This window comes from Megalopta genalis, chromosome 9 (genome assembly GCF_051020955.1).
Source record: "Megalopta genalis isolate 19385.01 chromosome 9, iyMegGena1_principal, whole genome shotgun sequence".
Taxonomy (NCBI): Eukaryota; Metazoa; Arthropoda; class Insecta; order Hymenoptera; family Halictidae; genus Megalopta; species Megalopta genalis.
In genome coordinates this window covers 14,985,710-15,005,820 of record NC_135021.1, presented here as the reverse complement: position 1 = coordinate 15,005,820, position 20,111 = coordinate 14,985,710, and the positions used below count along the sequence as shown (strand labels likewise).

At 46.4% G+C, this 20,111-nt stretch overlaps 1 protein-coding gene across 2 annotated transcripts in view; it reads right to left on the bottom strand.

Annotated features, from left to right (window-relative positions):
* Sox102F (transcription factor Sox102F) overlaps positions 1-9,540 on the bottom strand; it is a 341,468-nt gene extending 331,928 nt beyond the window's left edge. Inside the window, exon 1 of one of the 2 annotated variants that reach the window (XM_033471820.2) lies at positions 7,565-9,540. The gene's annotated coding sequence lies outside the window, so the exon portion shown is untranslated. The remainder of the gene's footprint in view (positions 1-7,564) is intronic. The other variant, XM_033471823.2, reaches the window with a different exon arrangement.
* Between the last annotated feature and the right edge of the window lie 10,571 nt (positions 9,541-20,111).

Here is a 20,111-nt window from a genome sequence, read left to right as displayed (position 1 = left end):
AATCCAGCAAACCGACCAAAATTCCATATTTTTATCATTTATTTGGAATTTTATACGAGTATAGATTCCGCGGATATTCGTGTAATTTTTCTATAAGCCTTGTTTGTTCACTCAAAAGACCAGAACTTCTTCAAAAATAGCATTTATACATTAAACAAACGTGAAGAGAAGTGCATCGAAGCAAACGAGTCATATTTTGATTGAACAAACATCTTTCAAAAATAGATACCAAGTTCTTACTATTCACTTGAAAATTCGACATTTCACACGCACCAATCTGGAGCTTATATATCTCGAAGAAAAAAAATGTTCGCAGCATTATTCGATCGACTTAACTCCGATGCATTGTGAATCAGGTTTTTCGTCTATCATCGGTAAGAGAAATCGCCAGGCAAGTGTGAAATTCGACAGGCACGGGACCGCAAGAGCCCGCGGTCCAGGGAACGTCGACTCGGGTCGCGTGTCACCCGCGGACCGGTTCATTTGAATATTTCATTCAGCCTGGAAGGCGTAGCATGGGAGTCCGAGATGATTCGTGTGACATTGCGGACCGACGACCGGTCGTCCCCCGGGTACGGACTTTTTCAGCGATCAAAGAGACGAAAAAGAGAGGAAGACGCTCCGGATGGCTGGGATTCGGGCTTCGGGCTGTGAACGGGCCCGGGACGTGGGCACAGCTTCCAGGAACACGGAGGCCCAGCCTCTCTTCAGACTGTATCTGGCTGCCCGTACGTTTTACGACATTCGGCGGAGCCATAAATCGTGGTCCGCGGACCGATTTATACATCGATATCGGTGCACTTAAGTATACAAATGTGCCCTTAATTGGACTGTCTCCTCCCGTGCGTACTATAAAAGCGGCACTTCACCCACCACCCAAATCACTGCTGACAGCAGCTCCTTTTAAGTTGGAAATATGGCCACTAAAGGTGGCTACCGTTCAACGTTCGCGAACGAACGGCAGCAACCAGATACGCCGGCGTTATTGTTTTCGAAAATAATCACTGGCCAGCGATGGTACCACAAGTATTTGGTCACCCAGCACATTAAGGATGCGAATGTTTAACACGTTTCATTCTTTCGGTAGTCCGCATGTGGCACGGTCGAGAGTCACGTTGTTCAATTTGTGGTATGTATGAACAATTTCTGATATTTATGAATAATTTCTAGCGTTTTATAAATAATTTGTCATATGTAGATAATGAATAATTTGTAATACGAAGATAATGAATAATTTGTAATATGAAGATAATGAATAATTTGTAATATGAAGATAATGAATAATTTGTAATACGAAGATAATGAATAATTTGTAATATGAAGATAATGCAATATGATAATAATTTGCAATATGAAGATAATGAATAATTTGCGGTATTTATGTATAATTTGTAATATGAAGATAATGTAAGTGCAAGTAATATAATCTGAATGGCACTACGCGCGCAGAATACAATTGTAATATGAAGTCATAAACAGACTGCAGATCTTTATGCAAAATAAAAATCCATCATATTCGTTTTAGGTTTTCCCTATTTCGTATTTCGCGTTACCATGTTTCTCATAAATCCATAAAATCCGCAGTCAGGTCATAAAAATAATATAGACAGCATACGATTCTCCTATTATGATTTTCCATCCGCTGATTCAACGACAACCATCCCTGTGACGATTTTGTATTAAACGTATCCTCTTAGAAAATATGAACAAATTCTTCTACAATATTCTGCCACGTTTTTTACCATTCGAACCAACGACAGGTGGACAATTTCATTTTCTTAAGGTTGAACGTGTACTAACTGAAGATGCGACTGATAGAGATTCAGAAGTGAAAAGAAAATCTGTTGCAATAACTGTAAAGTAATGATAAAAGGAGTACAACGTCAATGTTGATCAAATTAATGCAACCTCCACTGTTTTCGAACAGAGAAGTGTGTTTCTAAATTGAATATGATTTGGAATTTCATCCTGCAGATTTTTGTTCACAATAAAGTTTGTATTAACCCTCGCAAGACTACCCACAGCAATAAAATCATTCACTCGATCGCTCAATGTTCGGCAATTGAATAAAATAAATTGCTGTTACAGCAGAAATGCTGATAAGTCTGCAAGAAGTATCTTCAAAAATATGTTCTGAAAAATTGCTGAATAAAGCACGGAATCGTTAAAAATAACGTCAATAGTACAGTTACGAAAACTGTCCGCCGTTCGCGAGTTAACTGCAAGACACTGGATCTGCATAGACATCTATTTCTGTTTCTAACAACTTCGACGGGTACAAAACAATGCAACAGTATTTAAAAATTCTTTAACCGTTTCTACCGCTTTGTATTTGTTTCACGCAAAATGATAAACTACAATCTCGATTTCCAAACAATTTTCTCGAAGAGAAACGCTCTTATTTCCTGCTCCAACATGCATCGCTTCGTATATCTAGCGATGACCTAAGTCCAATTCAACACTCGAGCATTTGTCAGCAGAAATTAGGCCCGCGGCCCCGTACGGGCGCGCGTTTAGGCGCGTTCAACGCCGGGAGCAGCGATTCTCGTCGGAATCCGTGGTCTCGGGCCGATCATCGACAGCTGGCGAACGGCTCGACGATTAAGTTGCTCGATATATATTTATATCCGCCCGTTAGAGATCGAGAATACACAAAGCGAGAAACGGGCCCGGTCGCGGGCGGGAAAGAGAGGCGGAAAAGCAAAAGCAGGAGCAAAAGAGAAAGGGAACGACGAACGAGAAAAAAAAAGGTGGAGGAAGTAAAGGAACGATGAAATATACGCGGCAGTTAATTTCGTCGATGGAGCGTGGACGTGCATACGGAACAGGTGCGTGAATTTATGCTCGCTGGAAGACCGAATTATTACGGTTTCGCTGGCGCTCGCGCCGATCGCCGCTACTGTTTCGCGCGGTACGCGTTCGATCCGCGCGCCGCGCCGGGCTTTACGCAACGGGGTTAATTAAATGTATTAGAAAATCCCGGCGTATCGGCGGAGATTGATAATGAGATAGAACGATACCGGAGGAATGCCTATTCGAGCAACGGGCGAACGTGTAATTAGCGGTCCTGATTAATAATTTACTGCGATCGCGAGGCCGGGAATCGCGTCTAGCAGAGCCGAGAGCGGGTTAACGCTTTCCCCGTGGATACTTTGTCGCCAGCTAATCGATACCGAAAACAAAGTAAAAGCGTTTAATTACAGAAAAAGAGCACGACGAGTTGAGAACGCTCCGTTACGCTCGGCAAGGACGTCGCGCTGAGAGCTCGAGCGGATCGCTCTCGTCGAGATTTTGATATCGTATCTGGTCTCCCTTGCTTCCTGTATTCTGCACGCTCGAAATTCCTGTCTTCGTTTTTTGCGGCTGGTCTCGTTAATGCGATCGCGTGTCTCGCTCTCTTTCTTCGCCTCTCTTTCGAGAGAGCGAGGGATCCGCACGGCCGAACAGCGACGCGCCGCGCCGCGGCGGTGGCGAATTTTTCATCTTCGCCTAATTTATAACGGCCTGCCAACAGGTTCTTCATTTTATTATCCGTATGAATTTATTCCGCGAATTAATGTTACCCAGCCAATGACAGCTACAACCTCTTCATTTCGGTGCAGCGCGGCGACGCGTGTAATGCCGGCGACTGTCGACGCGATTCCAAAAGTCCCGAAAACGCAGGCCGTCTTATTTTTGTTTGTATAAATTTCATTAAACAGACTCTCGCGGGTGCTTCTTCGCGACAAGTTGATCTCACGATTGGTTTTAATGGGGTGTAACAGTGATTCGGATTAGTTGACGAAAAGTGAGTAGTTTAATCCTTTATCGCTCAGACGTCGAGGCTCCGATTGGACACAGATTTTCAGAATTGTTACTCGAATAACAAGCTTCTCGCGACTAATTAAAATTTCACCACGATTCATTTCCACTAGAACTACCGAGTTCTAAACGCAACTATAATGCATATTGTTTTATAACAACGACAAGATTAGACTTATTTAAACTTCGCACGATTTCTATTATTGTACGAATGGATAATATGCATGAATAAAGAAGAAGTTTATCTAAAAATTTCTCATAGAAACATTTTTACAGTATTACAAACCAGATGGAAACGTAGATGAAGAAACCAGAAAGCAGTTTTTCTTACCGGTTTGATATTTGCAGAAAAACTGATGTATTCAGAAGGAGTACTTCACGAAGTACGTTCAGAAAACTTGATAAATAAAGCTACGAATGATTCTAAGCGTCATCGGCTATATCTTTGTCAGCAAGTTCGAGTGTCAACTTAAAAATCGTCCCTAATCGACGGCTAATCAAATCACAGATTTCTGCGTGCAGAAATGATAGGAACTAATGCAGTCAGCAAAGAAGCTACGCACAACTGCAGAATAATCATAATGCAGATTGTTGCATACAAAAATTAGAGACTAGGATATAATGCATCGATTCCTCGAGAATATCGATCCGGATAGATCGATCGAGAACGATTTACGATATATGTATAAATGTTGACAATATGTTAAGTGGCACGAATGAATTAATTTGTGTACACGGAGCAGCACGTAATTTATTCTCCCCGGATATGTTTCTCGAGGAATCCTCTGGAACGATCATAATCGAAGTCATCGGTCACTCTCAAGAATAAGAATAATCTTTTACAGTTCTCGGAGAGAACGCGAGGTCGCCGATTTTCCTGTCAACGTGACAGGAATAATTTCGTGACTTACTCATCGGACAAATTTCCATTCGCCACGAGTTTCTGCAGCTTTTCTTGACAATGCTCGATCATGGAGAAACGGGAACTCCTAGGCTGATCTCATGTCGGAAATCTCGCAAGGGTCCGACAGACACGTAAATGGCACGTTTCCGACTTCGGAAAAGCGTAATAATGTTTGTAATAATGTTTGCGATAATGTTTACAATAATGTTTGTAATAACGTGTGTAGAGTAATATTTGCAATAACGTGTGTGTATCACGGTGGTGTGTAGTCAGCCGTGAGTCAGCATGCGTGCGATCATTGGACTACGGACTCCATGTGTTTACGACACCGAGTAGCTGCAATTTGAATAAGTAGAAGTATTACTTATTATTTTTGACCTATTAAAATTACTTCAGCAAGAAAAAATCTCGTGCACAGATTCTATTTCCAGCAGCGGACACTTATTTGCCACGAAGATCTCCGATCTATCGCTAGAATGCGGATCTCTGTATGCAAGATCGAAATTGTCTGCATCGATTGCCAAACATACGAGCCGAGCACAATATCATTTCCTTCGTTAATAATTTTAACAAGCCCAAATTAATCAATACACTTCGTTTCTTTCAATCTTTCCACAGTTTTATATCACGCAGAATTGCATAGAATCTAGCGATCACCTGCGCTTCTCGTATTACAAGTATGTCATCCTGATTCCTGCATTAGATAAACCAACTTCTATGCTGGTCACGCGCCATGTCACTTTGCAGACGAATCCGGCTTAATGCAGTGTATTCAATCAATGCGAGATGACAGAAAGAAACAGACAAGTAAACTTTAGTCTCGGTCCGGGGAACTTGGGCTAGCCGTTTCTCGAAAAACCGTTTACCAAGATCTGCGACGAAAGCTGCAAATTAATAAGTTCGAACGCGCGATAAAAGAAGCGAGAAGCAACAATGTTCGCGATCAGAACCAGTTCCTTTTGCATATTCGTGAATCCCCGTCGATTTCACAGTAACTCCCTCGTCATCTAGCGCGGTGACGCGGCCGATTCCGCTTGCTAGCTCGCGCGTAAAAAGCCATCGAGAAAGTCCGGCCAGCTCCAAAGCGGGCCGCCGCGGCGCGTACCGGCAATTTCATCGACGATTGTTCCCGTGGCCGACGCGAGGTCTTTTTGCGGGGTCAATTAAAATAATCAGAAATTATAGCGAGTCGGCGATTGCGGGCAAGCTACCAAATCGGGGAACTAGAACCGTGGCCTGCGCTCCGCTCGCTCGCTCGCTCGCTCGGCGTGAATCTCCTAAGAGCTCGGCGTGTTCCGCGCGTCGCTCGCGGCCGATAGCCGTCGGTTTCACCGAAAGCTTCCTGGGAGTCTGTCGCGGATCGTCGATCGGCGTGTTACATTGTAAACGTGACCGAGCGACCGGGGCCATATTTTCACTTCTCGCGAGCGCAGAAATCGGCCCGGGTCCCCGTTGATCACGTGCTCGCGATAACAGGTCTGGGTCCGACGATGTTTGTTCCGCCGTGTCTACAACGGAGCGCCGCCGCGAACGATTATCGACGTTCGACAATCGAAGGATTTATCGTTCCATTTGCCGCGCGCCGCGCCGAGCCGAGCTCGAATTCGCCTCTTCGGGCCCCCGGGCCCCGGGTTTTCTGGGCCCGGCGAAAGAGCAGGCACGACTCGCCGCGAAACGGGAACTCCTTACACGTCCCGCAACGCCAATTCCTCTTTACTTATCGCGCCGTCGCTTTATTAGGAGATACCTTTCGACAGATACCACCGAGAACCCACGTTTTTGCTACGCTAAACGAGACCCGCGGATCCCATCTGACAGCGCAGCTTGCCGGGCCCCGCTCTGACGTTTACCGTCTTCGACAACGACTATCGTCTGACGCTGATGACTCCGATTTTCCGAACGGCTAATCGCGCTACAACGTGTTCCCACCTGCTACCGACACCCAGGCTGACGTGTTTTTCTGATTAAGCGGGGCTTCTTCGATCGATCCTTATGACGATTAGGATTCGTCGCCTCCAGCGACGACGATCTTTAGCGAGCAGACTCGGGTACATCTTCGAGAAACTAGGAACTTCGCATCGTTCATTTGGTTCACAACTTTTAGGAACCAGAGGCACCGGCTTCGCGTTCCGACATCCAGTCTCTATCAGAATCGATTTGGATACCATGACATCGGTCCTAAAACAACGGGGTTGCCAGCAGTTGACGATACATCGACCGAGTCCTGTATTTCCACCGATGCTGGAAGGAGCGAGTGACTCGAGAACTTCGAGGAATTAGGCGAAGCGGCAAATCGAGGAGACATCGAAATTACAGACGCGAACGAACAGCTTGGCTATCGCGGCACCTAGCCACCCTTGTGCCGAAGGTGAACGATTTAAAAAGTCGGTCGATAGAAGAATGATTGCGATGAGAGATAATATCGCGTCGGAGTTGCGGCACCGTGATCAGATCACGATGTGATATGGTCTGTGAGCACTGGCTACCTAGATACTGTTATCGTATCATGCATTCCTGTGCTAGAAATTAACATCTATAAAAGAATGTTGAATGGAGTACATCTAGTCCTGCGAGAAAGGAAAAAAGACCGAGAGACTAAAGTCTATGTCACGCAGAACTGCAACACGGCGGCTTACGAGCGCCTTGACTGCGAAGACACCTAACCTACCACTTGGCGGGAGATGAAGGAGTAAGGTTTTTTCGACCGCGGAAATACCGTTGAGCTTCGAAGGTATCTAATCCTAAACGCACCGTCCTCCTCCAATTCCGAAGCATCGTCACTCGAAGAGGATCGGCACCGAACGCGGTCCGATTTTCAGCGTTCCGATTGCGAAATGGTGAAAGAGTGTATGGACTCACCGTCAGTTCCAAACTGGTAGCTTCCAGGGACTATGGTGGATCTTGGGAATCATTTATCACAGCGACCATTCGTTCGCATAATCGTGGTCTCCTGGCGGGAGCTAGGCCCGAGTATCACGCGCACCGAGTGGTCCACAGCTCGGCGCGAGGAATATTCGAGGATACCTTTAGCACTGATCACGGATTAGCACGGATTCACCTGGATCGTTAGCCTCGTAGCTATCCGGCCGCGACGGGCGCACTACGCGAGCACGTTTAAAACTAATTGAGCAATCATCGGGGTCGCAGGCGGACCGCGTTCGAGCCGGAGCCGGTTCTCTGTCACCACAAAACGATTCCCTGCGAACAGCAGCGAAGAATCGCGAACGCGCGGGAGGGGAACTAGACGGAAGCCTTCGGGCCCCGGCTGTTTGTCAACGGAAGGGCCCGGAACACTGAACAAAGGACACCAGTTTTGCGATCACATTTATCCACCAGAGTAGAAGGCCTCGACCGGACAATCGGTTCGGTTCGATTACCCCCCCGGTTTAACAAAAGGTACCGATTAGAAACCGGGGAAGACGAGAAGAGGAGAGACGACTGTCCTCCCGAGGGTCGCCGGAAAAAAAAAGACGACGACGCACCGCGGAGGAGCAGCAGATACCGGTGACACTGGGAGGTACCCTAGCTTGTCGAACACGGGACGTCACTTAGCACCGAAAATTTCCTCGTCGATCCCACTGCCGGTCGATACTCCCCGCGATATATCGGGCCTCGATCCACACCGACGAAAGGTCACACGAGTTTCTGTGTTCACGATCCTGGATCGCGCGACGCTCGGGTCACACGACAGCGAGACAACGACAGCAACGAGATGACAGCGTCGCGGACGATCTATACATAGTCCCGATATCTAGCACTGTAACGATTCACGTTCCCGATATCGGCGGGCCGGAGCCGGCGATGACAGTAGGCGGGAACCGCGCGCGGCGCGGCGTTCCAGAACAATTAACCCCAAAGTCTAATCGATTTAATTAGGCGTCGGCCGTGGCGTGTTTCCGATCGATCCTGGTCGCCTCGTCCGTCGAGACCCGAGACCTCCTTTTCTTCCTCCCCGTCATTGGGTCCCCTCGATCCTAATCGACCAGAGTCCGACGTCTTCCTTCTTGCCTCTCTCCCCCTCTCCCTCTCTCTCTCTCTCTCTCTCTACTATGCCAAAGTGAAATCGATAGAACGAAACTAGCCGCGCACCACCAAATCGGTCGGTCGGTCGGTCGGTTGGTCCCTCGGCGGCGTTCCAAAAATTCTCACAGCTGATCCTTCTGAATGATCGGAAGGTTTCGCGCGCGTCCACGAGCACCGCGATCGGACCGGGATCGATGATCGATCGGCGAGCTCCGGCTCGAACAGGTGGACCCACGAGGTTTCGGCGGTGGGCGTGCGTGTCGTAGACCGGCGGAGGAGGATGTGCGGAGCGTGTGCGGGTGAGGATTTCCCACGTGTTCACACAGGTGGGCCGCCCCGTGCGCGGCTGCTTGTCAGAGGGCGCGCCGGCGACACCTTACGTCCCGTCATCCTTTGACCCCGGGGACACAGGACCGGCCGAATCCTGCCGGCGAGAGCAGAGCAGAGCAGAGAGCAGAGAGCAGAGAGCGCCGTGAGCAGGCCGGTGTGCAGCGGCCTGGAGAGGGAGGAGCCGGCAATGTGTCTCGATCTCTCGATCTCGCGGCGATCTAGCGATCTCGCGGCGCGTGGACCGGCACACGATCCTGGCGATCGTCTCTCGCGGGCTCGTTCCGGAGCCTGTCGACGCGGGTTCGCCGTTTCTCGCAGGACTTTTCCTGCGGATTTTCGGAGCCGGCACTGGGGGGCGAAGACGGTAGACGCGGCGCGGAGGCGGCGGCGGCGGGGACGGGCGCGAATCGCCGCGGACGATGACAATGATAATGATATAACAATAGCGTGCGTTCTCCGCTGGTTCAGATCTTACACTGAAGACCAAGGTACACATATACATGTGTGTCGGCCGGCCCGGCAGGTAGAAGAAGGAGGTAGAGGCTGAGAGGTAGGAGGAGTGTGGTGGAGTGTGGCTCCGGAGGGAGGGGAGCCACGCTCTTGTGCACCGGCCACACACAATCGCGTGGCTCCGACCCATACACAGGATCCGGCTCTCTCTCGCTCTCTCGCCTCATCGCCGGGGCCCCTATCTCTCGCCTCTCTTCGAGGGGACCTAACGTGCTGCCTCTATACAGCCGGACAGCTCTCCGTAGGAAGTCTCTGTGTGCCGCTCCGTTCCGTTGGCTCGCTCGTACTCGCGTCTCGCGAAACCAAACGAACCTTCCTCCTCCTCCTCCTCCTCCTCCTCCTCCTCCTCCTCCTCCACCTCCTCTTCGTCGTCGTCGTCGTCTTCTTCTTCTTCTTCTTCTTCTTCTTCCTCTGCTTCTTCGTTGTACGGTTGTTCCGATATCTCGTTCTGCTCTCTCCCGAGAGAGAGAGAGAGAAAGAAAGACCGCGGCGTGACGCGAGGCAACGCGAGGCGACGCGAGGCGACGCGACGTAACGCGCGACGCACCGTGTGCGTGCGCGAGACGAGTGCGTGAGACGAGCACGTGTGAGAGGGCCCCGTGTGTGCCTACACGAGAGGAGACAACGCCATGCCGCAGCCCCACACACAGGCAAATCGAGAGCCGAACCTCGCCTGTGCTTGCTCGCCTGTTCGATCTCCTGCTCGCCTCGTCCCGCCACCGGCACCTCGCTTACATACGATACGATACGAGCGAGCCACAAGGCAGGCAGGTAGCGCACAAAACTAAAGAGACTCCGAGAAGCCGGAGAGCGAGATAGTGACGGGCCGGTACCGGTCCGACAGAGAAGCCCACGGGGAGAGAAAAGGAGCCAACAGGGGAGAACGAGAGACACCCGGCCCAGAGACAACGCGTATCGACAGGAGCGAGAGAGAAACCGCGAACGGGAAAAGAGGGAGCCGGCCTGGACTAACCACTGGCAAGGGAACAGAGTGACCAGAAGAGACGAGAGGAGAAGAAACCGACTGCTGTGTGAGCCGCGTGGAGAGGGCTGTTCCTCGCTGCTGCTGCTGTTGCTGCTGCTGCCGCTGCCTGCAGAGGATGCTGGGCTGGTGTTGGTCCTGGTCTTGGTGCTAGTGCTGCTTAAGCCGCGAGTACGCACGCTTTCAGCCGATCGCGCGAGTATTATACCCCTACTACCTGCACCACGATTCACGACCTTCTGGAACTACTGTTCCGGGGATGACCGCGGCCCGAATGTCATCCGCGTCTAATCGTCTACCAGGCGACGATTCTTTCGTTAGAAAGATTGTCTAGTAGTCTAGTGTGTCGGAGTGGGGTCAAGAATGTAGCTCTCGCCCCTGGAAGAGGTTTGATAGGGGGTGCGAGAAGATGCAGTCAAAATTAAAACAAATTCGTACATCATTTATCCGTCTCCGAGTGTGATCAGCATCTTCTGGCAAGTTCTGCTGAGATCATTCTAAGAAGCCTGAAATATTTATTTTATGCGTGAATATAATATAAATATTTACTCAAGTTGTCGTTTTCCACCGCGAGGATACTATAACGTTATTAGTCTGTTCAACAAGTCAAACCGTTGTAGGTGTAAACAAGATTGTTGTGTAGTATTTGCGTAATCGATGGCAACGTCTATCGGCTAGAGTAGGGCGCAGGAGAGCGTAGGGTGCAGGAGAAATGTACACACTATAATCACCGGGTACAGTAGATTCTCCCCAATTGTCTCTCAGCTTGTAAACAAAAATGGACAATTTGATGGGGAAGAGAACGTCACGATTATTCGAGAGCCCCGCGGCGCGTTTTTATAGTTGTTGACAATCGGCGACTCTGAAGACGAGCCGCAAGCGTCGCATAATCGTATCTCAGCCTCCCTTTTTGTTTATAAACTGAAGGACAGGGAATGATTCCCGACCCGAAAATTCCAAAAAATTCAGAAGCTTTGAGGATATGTAAAATATATATAAATATGTTTTAGGTGATCTTTTTTTCTTGCGTAAATTTCCTTTAAGCATGTTAATTAACCTCTAAATATTCGGCTACTTTTCATTCCATTGCAACAATTCGCAAACAAAAGTTACTCCTTTTGCCCAAATCTATCGCGTGGTGTACTGTTTGTTAATCGTTTCAATAATTGTAAAAAATAATAAACAAGTAATCGATGTTTTTTGTATAGCACATGATAAGTTTGGAGAGCGAAGTAACTTTTGTTCGACGACTTCTTTCTATCATGGACGTTTTTTATATCTTTGCGAATTACGGCAATAAAGTCAAAAGCGGCCTAATATTTAAGGGCTAATTTCCTCCTGCTAAAATAAATTTACGCAAAAAAAGAATCTTTTAAATTTTACATGTAAACATACACAGAGAGAGAGCTAAAGTGCTTCATAAGTTACTTCATACACAGCGAACAATATCAAAAAACGGACAACAGTGCAAAAAGAATTCGATATTGTTTAAAAATCACTGTCACGCGTCAATGGTACTATTACACCGATCTGAAGGGGTTAATTGAGTCCGCGGATCACCCAGCATCCTAATGAAATTAACTCGCATAAGTAGGTTTAACTGCAATCAAAATCAAGCAATGATGTGCTGAACTCATCGATGCGTGAATATAATTACTTCTTGCTGCAAGTAACCCTCGCGAAAGCTGGTCGTAACGCTTTAATAATACGTGAGAGATAGATCAAGTTTTCTGTAAGAGAGCTAGTTGACACATTAGCCTTGCGATCCCCAATAGCCTTCGCGTCTCTACGATGAAATTGAGAAAATGCGAGAGACGACGGATGCGAAACACGAGCATCAGGAAGCTCTTAAACGTGTCGGCGATTTTGATCTACAACCGCCGCGAACTAACTCGCGTTTTACGCGAGCTACAGGATGGAGGAAATTGGAGCAATTTTCCAACGACATCCATGCGGCGGGCAATTAGTCGCGGTTGGAAAGCCTCGTGGATTCTACCGGTCCGGGTGTTATCAGCCGGAGGGATCGATAAAACCGGCGACCAAAGTGTAAGAAGGATTAAGACGCGCGACCGGTGGGTGCGTTCGGGACGCGGCATGGCCAGCTGTCTCGTTTCCATCGACCGAATTACCTGTCATCTCTTCTTATCTCGGACAATCCGTTCATCCGTTTCTCCGGGCCCTGGTGCTCTCGTTTCATTCTACACGGCCCTTTTTTTTTCTGCTCGCCTCGGTGACGCGACGGGACGAGTCGCCACGAGGCGACTCGTCGGTCGTGAAATTAATTGAACCGAGCGACCACCTTAGAAACACTCGAAATTTCCCTGAAAGTACCTGTTCCCTCGATGTAACCTTTATGGCTGCGTGTACAACACGAGTATTCGTCGTTTACGAAGAGCCCTGGCGATTTCGAATCGATAGTGATACACGGTTGTTTCAACCCTCCACACTTGCGAGCGTCGCGTTTGATAATGACCGAACTTAATGCTGAACCTACCGGGCCGTTCGAGAGAGACCAATTTCACTTTTTCTGTTTTAAAGTTGCTGAAATTTTAGACTCTTTCACAGAAAATTATTGAATGAATTCGTTAATTCAAGTATATTCAGTAATGTCTCTCTAAGTGACGCTCAGATTGTCTTTGAGAATGGACAATTTGGGAAGAGGAGATATGATTATTCGATCCTTGTGGTTCATTTTTATAGTCACGAATTGTCAACAATTATAAAAACGAGCTGCAAGGCAGAAATAATCGTATCTCCTCTTCCCAAATTGTTCATTTTTGTGGACAATCTGAGCGTGAATTAGGAAGACTTTACTGTACTATGATAAAAATGATGAAAGAAATGCGGTAAATTCTCCCTAATCGACGCTCAACATGGAATCAAAAATGGACAATTTGGGAAAAGGAGGTACAATTATTCGAGCCTTGCGGTTCGTTTTTATAGTCACGAATTGTCAATAATTATAAAAACGAGCTGCGAGGCACGAATAATCGTATATCCTCTTCCCAAATTGTCCAGTTTTGTGGACAATCTGAGCGTGAATTAGGGAGACATTACTGTATTATGATAAAAATGATGAAAGAAATACAGTAAATTCTCCCTAATCGACGCTCAACATAGAACCAAAAATGGACAATTTGAAAAGAGGAGGTACGATTATTCGAGCCTTGCGACACGTTTCTATAGTTGTTGACAATCGGTGACTATAAAAACGAGCCGCAAGGCTCCAGTAATCGTATCTCCTCTTCCCAAATTATCCATTTTCGTGAACAATCTGAGCGTCAATTGGGGATAATTTACTGCACTTTTTACGTCATTATAATGTTATACACATTAGAGTTTCTTCCAGAGCTCGGTAGATTTATATTAACACTAAACCTACTATGGCGGTAAAAACGACCCGTTTCACATTTCTTGATTCAAAATTGTTCGTATTATAAAGTAAATTTCGTAGGAAATGCTTGAATAAATTTCTCAAGTCCAGCGTACATTGTAATACAAATGGCAAGAAGTTTGATTAAATTCTTTCTTATTGCAAAGCATCGCACGTTTGTTACATCTAGTGTCCGGTAGATTCGGTGCCACTTTCATCGAACACTTGGTTGATTTTACCAACACATCCTCGCGCACATCGTTAAATTAGAAAATGCTTTAACGGAGATCATGTTAACTCGTTAACCTAGAACATGTTCGAATTGCAATTGAAAACAATCGCCGTTCGACAACGCGACAATTTATTTACAAACTTACAATTCTCGGTACCGTTAACATTTTCTGAAATTTCAACCCAAAATTTCAGAACCAGCAACTTACTCAACGCGAACTGCATCCTTGATGCGAGAACAACATTGAACGAAATGCAACGAGGAAACTGACGACAATTCCGAAAAATGAATTTCGAAGAGGAACGATTTTAACCCGAGAAAGATAACCTACGTCGCAGAGGCGCCTGCGAAGACTGTTGATTTTTGTTAATTTTTCATAGAGGTCTAGTGATTTAAGTTTAAAATTACTTAAAATATACAAAAATATAATATAAATGCATTTTATTTTTACAATAATGCCAAACCTTTAAAATGACTAGATTAACTTAAATAAATATCCATTGTTAGTATAAAATTGACGCCTTAGAAAAGCATGCGCCTCTGAAGCGTATGGTTATCTTCTACGTACGTTGTCATATGGTTATCTTTCTAGGGTTAAAAAACGTTGTTGCTTGTTGCGTCCTAAGGGTGGTGGAGGCTACACCTCGACGAGTACGATGTTGGTATAAACGAAACTGAACCGCGACGTTCGATGAATGTTTCGCGTCCCGTCCCACGAAGAAAGCCAGGTATGGTCCCGGCTGGAGAATCCGCGGGTAAGAACGACCGGCGTCAACAATAGCAGCGCCGGCCGGCACCGTTACATAAATCGAATTACCTAACAGTCACTCGAGTCATTGCACAACTGTATTTGCGCGCGAGTCGATGGTACCAAAGTGATTTGTTTGCGCGCGATTTAGAACATCTGTGTGCACGGCCTTCACCGACTGATTCCGTAGGCACTGTCGCGATAATAACCTCGCGCCGACGTCGATCGCGAAGGATGGTCGACGAGAAAGCTCCGTTATTCTTTCGCAGGTCGTCCCCGTTTCTATGCGGAGATCACCGGTATTCCGTCGACGAAACTCTCGGCGAAACGATTTGGCTAACTTCAGCGTGGATTTTCTATGTTCAAGAAGCACGCAAAATCAACGACAAAGTTCATTAGAAGATCAGGGCACAGCAATTGTTCGCCCCACAGTAACCGGCTCCGCTACCCCCTAGATGCAATAGTAACACTAAATCCACCATAATCAAATTGACCGGTTTCTTATTTTACAATTCTGCTTTTCAATTCTATTCAATTTAGATCTTTACGATTCTATTGTAAATAATTCTATTATTATTTTAATTGGTAATTCTTTTATTATTATAATTCTAAAATTTATAATTCTATCTTTACAATTCTATTCAATTTAGAGAATGTCATGGATAAATGCTTGAAGAAATCACATTAAACGGAGCTATTATCGAAGGATAAAAACTTCACGATATGTAAATGAATTCCATCTTTTCACTTTTATGGGCCAATCCACGCCAATCGCTATTACCGTCTGGTAAGTTTACTGTTAACACGTTCACGATCAGACGTTACTGTCTCTACCTAGCTTCAGCTTTCAGCTTGGATCACATATTGGCGAAAGTTTCGCAGTTGAACGGCAGATTTATAATATTGTTCTTCAGATAGCACGAACGTTCATTGAACTTTTAAGGTTGTATTTCAGATTTCGTTAGCGGTTTTCTAGGTAATCGAGACAATAAGCGAATAAGTACACAGTCTGCGGTAACAAGTTCTCCGTTAAACAAGCTTTCGTTTCCATGCAGATTGTGCACGCACAGTTCATTCAACCCCTAACTGCTTAGATAACAGAACAAGTACCACAAGTTTCGTCTTTAAACCTACGCTATACTGAAAAGTATGTCGTTCAAATGTTGATTCGATCGAATCGTCGCAATTAACCTTTTGCGCTCGAAACGACTTTAACTCGAAATCTAAAATAGCTTTCTTCGTCCTACAGTATTTTTTCATTTCATATAACTTACTTGTGCATTTTATGCATACGACTCAAGCAGCAATTACACTTCGTAATGTTTTTTTCTTTTTTTTTTACATATAAACAACTTCGACGATGTTGAAATTATTTTGAAACTTGATATAACAATATTTGATGGCGCCTCAGGGTCGCCGCTCGAGTGCAAAGGGTTATCTTCATTTCAGCAGTCGAAGATTAACAACGTTAAAACCCAGAAACGGCGCGAAGTTCCTCGATCATCCGATACCCGATATTTTATATATATATAACTCTAAATATAAAATCATTTTTCTAACTGATAGTATTTCTATTTTCTATGTCAAAATGCATTTCATGCACATGAAATTGACACTTGCGACTCGCACAACGGTTACACTCTTAACAATTTTTTAAATCTAAACTTTGTTAATATAAAAGTTATCTCAAAGCGTGATATAACAAATTTTAGTGTTGCCTCAGGGTCACCATTCGAGTGCAAAGGGTTAAGAAACATCGCGATCCCTCGAACGACCCAAGCGCGCCAAGGTACGCGCCAGGATTCGCGACACGACCAAAGAAATAATTTCATTGAGATCGAAGCGGCGATCGGGGTCACTTATTATGCGTTTTTGTCACTCGCTGTCCCAAGACGCGACAGTCCCCATTCCCGATCACCGTATCGGCATCATCGATACAGTCGCAGTTGATCGCAACTCCGCAGCGAATCCGCTCGATGCCGCGGATTCTCCGATCCGGACAACCCCCGTCCTCGCCTTAGCCACCCACGCCAGTTGAAAAGACAGCTGGCGCGACATTCCACGGATCGAATAAAGAATCGGGCCAGGCCGTGCGCCGGGATAGTCTTTGATTTATCGTCTCGCGTAGCTGGGACGGAGTGGCAGGGATCGGGCGTGATCGGTTGCGCCACGTCCAGCGTTCCAATTTTGACTCCGGCTGCGGCGCGGCTTATAATGAATCCGTGTATGCAAAACCACGAATAAGGATCATAACTCATTCGTGCGATATCGTGGCCGTTCTCGCACGCGGTCAATCGGACATGGCTCGTGGGATCGAATGGGACGACGACGGACGCGCGGCCGAGCCTGTCGTCCGAGATAAGAGTATCGAGGGCCGAACGCCTGCAATTACAACTGCGTATATTCCCGGGGACGTATACACGCGTTGAACCGTGGTGACGATGTTCGATATGGAAGCTACGGGAGAGGGATGGAGAGAAAAAAAGAAGGAGGGAGAGAGAGAGAGAGAGAGAGGGAGAAAAAGGTCGAGTCGAAGTGACATGAAATATGTGATCGCGTCCGCGTAAAAGTATCGGCCCACCATCGTCCCTGTTAAGTGTCCGGGCACTCGGCCGCGAAACCCACTCGCGACCGGGTTTCCTCTTAGCAGAGCAGCGCGGAGCGTTTCGCAGCCACCGCGAGCGCGCGCACCATTCCGCTAGCGTGCGATTTTAGCGCGGTGGAAACCGGCTGGCTCCGGTGATTAATGGCCGTCGCCTCGTGGACGCGTGAACCAGTGCATCCGATTACGGGGGTGAAGCATTGCGGAAGGGGAGATCGTTTCTTACCAATCCTGGCCGGTCTCTCTCTCGCTCGTAGTCCAGCCGGGAACTTATTTCTTGGAGCACGGGACAGCCGGGACCATTGTATTCTACACCTGATGCCCGCGCGGGCTCTTTCCCGGCGACGTTAACCGATCGGGGACGCCAGAAAACGTCCCTCTTCCTCCGCTAGCGCGCACAAAGCCGGGAGAGAAAGAGCAGCCCCCGGAGATCCGTGAGACCGCGTAGAAGATAATGGATTTCACAGGGCGACCGGCGCGAGTTGGCCACCGTCACGAAGAAACCGTGCGGCCAGAGAGCGAGCGGATCACCGAGCCTCGGGGGCGGATTTATCGCGCGCCTCCTGGACATTAACTGGGCAAAGTGTCAAGGGCGACTGAGCTTGTTGCGGCCCGGATGGTTCACTTTATCAGCGGCGAACGTTGACGGGAAACCGTGAGAAAGAGAGACGGATAGGCAGATAGAAGGCGGCCCGAGGATGCTTGGCCGAGGCACGAAAGCGAGGCGGACGATGGAAAGAGACCGACGAACTACGGGGAGGAAGGGTTCGGTACGAAAAGCAGGGTACCCGTGTCCATTGACCGTAGGTACGCCAGTGTCGACCGCATCGATAATTCGATAAAGTGTCCTCACATTACCCTATTGATTGCTCCATTGTCCCGCGACGCTTCTCCACGATGATGGCCGAGAGGCCGAAGCTTTCAACCCCCCAGAAGGTTCAACGCTTTGCTTCCTCTTCCTTAGTCGCGCCGCGCCGAGCCGACTCGTTTGTGTACACGATTATAACGATACATATTTCCATGCATACGTAAAGGGATAGTTCCCTATCGATCGCGGAGACGCTGATCAGCTGGCACAGCCTTTGTCCGGACACAGGGTCTCTCCACCATCTTTCCTCGAAAATCTTTCGAGAGCTTTCGATCGGACACGTGGATCCTTTAACCTTTAACCGGGTTGCTCGAAGCTCGGTGTACACTTTCGGGCATGAAACTTGAAGTTAGGACGGTGGCACCTCGAGTATCCGAACTAATCAGTAGTAATCAATAAACTGCTACTTGAACCTCGTTAAGGCGGTGGCTAGGTCAATTTTGACCCAGAGTGTTTACAATCGTTCACTTAATTACTCAAGCTTCGGCGATTAAATAAAATATATTGCTGTTGTGCAATGGAAAGGCTAGCAAGTTTGCAAGAAGTATCTTTAAAAATGTGTTCGGAAAAATTGCTGAATTGAGAGCTCGGAATTGTTATAAACGTCGTTGTGAAAATGGTCCGCCGTTCGAGAGGGTTAATTAAAATACCAGATCGAATGATTTGCGCTTTATTGATTTATACAATAAAGCGTCTTGCGACGTAAAACGTTATTTAAATCCTTGCATTACAACTTCTTTCATAATTGCGTTGACGACCTCTTCTTCGTTCTTAATAATTTCTTTAATCGAACAGGACCATTTGCGTTTCTTGTACACGTCTTCGTTAACCCTTAGCATAACGGATGTCGCCGATACTGTAAGGCAATCATGTAAAATACACAAATGAAAACATCATATTTTTTCTTTATTAATTCCTATCAAATTTCACAGCAGTATAATGATTCTGATTTCAATTCGACTTTGTACAGCATAATCACAATTTTTGTGAAATTTGCTCCGAGTAACTGGTTGAAATATCAGAAAAATCTTCCGAATGCTAAGGGTTAATTTTCTCTCCTGGAATTTGGTAAAAGAATAATAAAAATTTGTTTCGATTTTTCGACTTGTTATAACGCAAGAGGTTAATATTAACAGCAATTGTTTGCATAAGCAGGACTGTTATACTGTTTCAAATTTGTACAACAGCTCGTCGTTATCCCAAACTAAATTTCGAAAATTGTACAAATCTATACCTAACCGAATTGTAGTAGAAGTTATAGAAAACAAAGGAGGTTCTACTTGTTATTGAAAATACAAGCAAATGTATTTTGTTCGCCTTATGTACAAACAATTTATATTATACGAAATATATACTTATTTATTTTGAATGTGCTATCATTTTGTCCGTGCTTGATATGTTTACACTTTTTCTGAGAAATCGGACTCACAGCAAGTCAGTTTAAGGGATGTTTACATATCTACATAAAGTAAGAAATTAAAGATAGCACACTTGTGCTATCCTTTCGATTGGGAGTGTACATAGATGCTACGTTAAACAGCACACTGTATCATCGATTACACCGATTCCAATCAAATTCCCATATCGACAGATTAAACTTCGAACGAAAGTGTATCATCGTACATTCTGAATTTTCTACTTGCAATGTTATAAAAATTGTTCGACAAGATTTTCGTAGAATTGCCTCCCCTGCATCGAAGCAGGTCGAATTAATATTCAAAGTGTTCGATGATTCACT